Source organism: Macrobrachium rosenbergii, chromosome 59 (genome assembly GCF_040412425.1).
Source record: "Macrobrachium rosenbergii isolate ZJJX-2024 chromosome 59, ASM4041242v1, whole genome shotgun sequence".
Lineage (NCBI taxonomy): Eukaryota > Metazoa > Arthropoda > Malacostraca > Decapoda > Palaemonidae > Macrobrachium > Macrobrachium rosenbergii.
In genome coordinates, this window is record NC_089799.1 from 3,815,136 (window position 1) to 3,819,807 (window position 4,672).

Genomic DNA, 4,672 nt, shown 5'->3' on the forward strand with positions numbered 1-4,672 from the left:
CACACAGAGGGGGGAGGGTGTAGGTCCATTTTGTTACCAAATCTATGGACTTTTTCATTGCTGAGAGAGAGAGAGAGGATTCTCCGATACCTGTTCGAATTTGGGATTTTTGCTATGGAACATATTTCGATATATATATATATATATATATATATATATATATATATATATATATATATATATATATATATATATATATATATATATATATATATATATATATATATATATATATATATATATATATATATATATATATATATATATATATATATATATATATATATATATATATATATATGAGTATTTTCTATTTTAAAAGATTAACACCAGCTTCTGTCTTGAAATAGATCCAGTTGGCAGGCTGTTTGAGTTAATTGGCATCGAACTTCTGACGTTTAGCCCTCTCTCTCTCTCTCTCTGTTATCCCGTTAAATTAGAGGCTATGCCTTTTATGTATATTATCTACTGAGTTACATTCCACCCCAAAACAAATTGCTGTCTGTCTGTCTGTCTGTCTGTCTGTCTGTTCCTTTAAAAGGTTAAAGTCCATAGCTTCCTAACAAAAGATCATCTCTCTCTCTCTCTCTCTCTCTCTCTCTCTCTCTCTCTCTCTCTCTCTCTCTCTCTCTCTCTCTCTCTCTCTCTCTTTTCGAGAAAGATAAGTATATCTTAGTTTAACCAGACCACTGAGCTGATTAACAGCTCTCCTAGGGCTGGCGCGAAGGATTAGATTTATTTTTACCTGGCTAAGAACCAACTGGGTACCTAGCAACGGGACCTACAGCTTATTGTGGAATCCGAACCACATTATGACGAGAAATGAATTTCTATCACCAGAAATAAATTCCTCTAATTCTTCATTGGCCGCTCGGAGAGTCGAACGCTGGGCCAACAGCGTTCAAGCCCAAAGCTCCACCCACCCCTCCAATGAACTTTTCTTTTCGAAAAAAAATCCATAATTCTCTAACCATGTGAAGAGCATTCTCTCTCTCTCTCTCTCTCTCTCTCTCTCTCTCTCTCTCTCTCTCTCTCTCTCTCTCTCTCTCTCTCTTTGTTCCTCTGTCTATCTGCTTTCAAATCAACAGACTGTTTACGTAAAACAATTCCTTATGGTCAACAGCTTAGTTGCAAGGCAATACAGATAAGCTCCAATCAGTGCCAACAATAGCAGTCAATAGAGAACATATGTTTGCAGAGCCATGGACACCCGCACTCTCCGAGGTTAATTAATACTATCTTTCATTTTCTATAAATATAATAATTTGTTAATTTAACTTTTCCTTCTTAATTAGTGATCTCTTCTTCCTGTTACTTCTTTCTAATGACCACCATAATATTCTTTGGGAGCTTGAATTTCAAGCCAATAGCCCCTCTGGTGGGCTTGTTTCATATGAACAGGGTTCATCTTCTGAATAATATAATAATAATAATAATAATAATAATAATAATAATAATAATAATAATAATAATAATAATAATAATAATATTATTATTATTATTATTATTATTATTATTATTATTATTATTATTTTAATAATAATAATAATAATAATAATAATAATAATAATAATAATATGCAGCCTTTTTACATAGCATGAAGCTCCTTGAAAGCCTACATATTTAAAACAGTCAACTGCTTTTCATAAGCACATATAATAAGATTTTCAACGCTCTCTATAAAAATATATATATTTATAATTTTCATGGAGTTAATCAAAAAATATTTTCTCCGATTTGAAAGGTTTGAAAGGTGTAACAGATGGAAAGTCAGTTGAAAGAAAGAGAATATGAACGGAGGTACAGTAAAAGGAATGAATGGGGTTGTAGCTAGGGGCCGAAGGGACGCTGCTAAGACCCTTGAGTAATGCCTACAGTGCAAAGCATGAGGTGCACTGACGGCACTACCCCACCTACGGCGTCACCAGGGTTATTTGCTGACTAAATGAATCTTGTTTCGTTGTTCCTGAAATTGCCATTTTCAGAAACAGAATAATAAGTGAATAACTTAAACCTTATATACCTCACTTTGTTCACATACAGGATTCAAATATCCTGCCATTCGTGTTACTTATAGATAAGAAATTATTTGGTAGTGATTTCAAATTGTTGAAATTTGTACATATTTAGCCTTTTATGAAATATCGAATGCCTCAAAAAAAAAATATTTGATAGCGATTTCATATTGTTGAAATTTGTATTTAGCTTTCTATGAAATATAGAATCCCCCCCCCAAAAAAAAAATATATAATTTGATAGTGATTTCAAGTTGTTGAAATTTGTATTTAGCCTTTTATGAAATACCGAATGCCTCATAAAAAAATTATTTGATAGTGAATTCAAATTTTTGAAATTTGTATTTAGCCTTTTATGAAGTATCGAATTCCTCAAAAAAAAAATTATTTGATAGTGATTTCAAATTGTTGAAATTTGTATTTAGCCTTTTATGAAATATCGAATTCTTAAAAAAAAAAAAAAAACTTGTAAAGAGAGAAATGCTTTTACATGTCGATAAATATTCTAATAAAAAAAATTCTAATGAGAGAAATTTTTTTCGATGTCGATAAATATCCACATTTCTCTAAACAAACAACAAAATATTAATGACCCGAAAGAAGTCACGGGATGAACGTTTAAAAAAATAATAATTTTGCTCGAGAAAAGAGTGAATGAAAGCTACACATAACCAAAATAATGTCTGTTCATGAGAATGATATTATCATCATATACATCATTCGATTTTGGAATTAAAGTCTCTTCCTGGAAAGAGCATGAAGTTCACATACTGCACACACACACACACACACACACACATATATATATATATATATATATATATATATATATATATATATATATATATATATATATATATATATATATATATATATATATATATATATATATATATATATATATATATATATATATATATTATATATATATATATATATATATATATATATATATATATATATATATATACTGTATGTATATCTATATGTATATGTTTATATATATTTATATATATATATTTATATAACATATACATATATATAATATTTATATATATATATATATATATATATATATATATATATATATATATATATATATATATATATATATATATATATATATGTATATATATATATATATATATATATATATATATATATATATATATTTATATAAAATATAAAAAAATATTTTCAGTCTGTTCATGAGAATATATTATCATCATATATCATTCGATTTCGGAATCATATTCTCTTCCTGGAAAGAGCGTGAAGTTCACATGTGGTATATATATATATATATATATATATATATATATATATATATATATATATATATATATATATATATATATATATATTACAGGCTTTATCTCAAAATGCATGGCGTAATATAAAAGAGCTTCCATTAGAGATTAAGCAGCATGTGAAAATAATTCCCCTCATTGGGGAATTATCAGTTATTTTCTAATTATGAAAAATTTATGATTACAACAAGGACATCAGTGAAAATGATAGAGAGGATAGTGAGAATAACGGTTTAGCTATGATTCTGTTGCAGAAGCCACATTTCGTAACTCTATTGGAATATTAATCACAGAGAGCTATTTTGATGATTGTGCAGTGTTACAGTGTTTTGGTATTCCATTTTTATTAGCAAAAGAAAATAATGCTATATCTCTCACGTCCTCACGTTTAGGAACACGACGATTGTATATACACTCCTTTACAAGATAAATATACAGCTATGTTTAGTTTTCTGTAAAAGAAAACTACTGAGATGGCTTTGCCCGTCCGTGCGCACTTTTTCTGTCCGCATTTTTTCCGTCCACCCTCAGATCTTAAAAACCACTAAGGCTTGAGGGCTGCAAATTGGTATGTTGATCATCCACCCTCCAATCATCAAACATACCAAATTGCAGCCATCTAGCCTCAGTAGTTTTCATTTTATTTAAGGTTAAAATTAACCATGATTGTGCGTCTGTAAACATTATAGGACAGCCAATCACCAGGCCGTGGCTGAAAGTTTCGTGGGCCGCGGCTCATACAGCATTATACGCTGTACAGAAAACTCGATTGCGGCAAAGAAACTTCGGCGCATCTTTTACAAGTTTTTTCTCTGAAATATCTGAGTAAACTTTCCTCGTGTCACAGGAATTTCATAAACTTTACTTTATATTATTATTATTATTATTATTATTATTATTATTATTATTATTATTATTATTATTATTATTATTCAGAAGGTGAACCCTATTCATATGGAACAAGCCTACAGCGGCCATTAACTCGAACTTCAAGCTGGCAAAGAATATGGTGTTCATTTGAATGAAGTAACAGAAAGAAGAGATAATTATCAGAAATGAAAACAAAATATATTATCAAATAAATAAGTAAATAGATATAAATATGAAAAATAGCGGCAACATATTACTGTAAATATCAAATCATACGAATTAGCTCTCACGTAAGCGACCATATCAATTTCTTTCACTGCATAGCATGTATACGTGCACAAGCCAGTATGTTGAAGCGTTGGTGCGTGACCACGGAATGTTTGTGTGGTTGTGGGATTACGGGAAAATGCATCGGTGATCGAGAGAATCTATCGGGAATAAAAAGACGCCAGTGGGCGAACTGCATATTGTATCGAA